Source organism: Triticum urartu, chromosome 6A (assembly GCF_056163025.1).
Source record: "Triticum urartu cultivar PI428250 chromosome 6A, HENAU_Tu73, whole genome shotgun sequence".
NCBI lineage: Eukaryota > Viridiplantae > Streptophyta > Magnoliopsida > Poales > Poaceae > Triticum > Triticum urartu.
Window position 1 is genome coordinate 86,660,331 of NC_141878.1, and position 697 is coordinate 86,661,027.

Here is a 697-nt window from a genome sequence, read left to right on the forward strand (position 1 = left end):
GAGTCATCCAGATCTGTGTCGAAGCTAGCGTCGACGTAACCCTTTACGACGAGCTCTTCGTCACCTCCATGAATGAGAAACATTTCCTTAGTCCTTTTCAGGTACTTCAGGATATTCTTGACCGCTGTCCAGTGTTCCTTGCCGGGATTACTTTGGTACCTTCCTACCAAACTTACGGCAAGGTTTACATCAGGTCTGGTACACAGCATGGCATACATAATAGAACCTATGGCTGAGGCATAGGGGATGATGCTCATCTCTTCTATTTCTTCTGCCGTGGTCGGACATTGAGCTGAGCTCAATTTCATACCTTGCAACACAGGCAAGAACCCCTTCTTAGACTGATCCATATTGAACTTCTTCAATGTCTTATCAAGGTATGTGCTTTGTGAAAGACCTATGAGGCGTCTCGATCTATCTCTATAGATTTTGATGCCTAATATATAAGCAGCTTCTCCAAGGTCCTTCATTGAAAAACTCTTATTCAAGTAGGCCTTGATGCTGTCCAAGAGTTCTATATCATTTCCCATCAAAAGTATGTCATCTACATATAATATGAGAAATGCTACAGAGCTCCCACTCACTTTCTTGTAAACGCAGGCTTCTCCATAAGTCTGTGTAAACCCAAACGCTTTGATCATCTCATCAAAGCGAATGTTCCAACTCCGAGATGCTTGCACCAGCCCATAAATCGAGC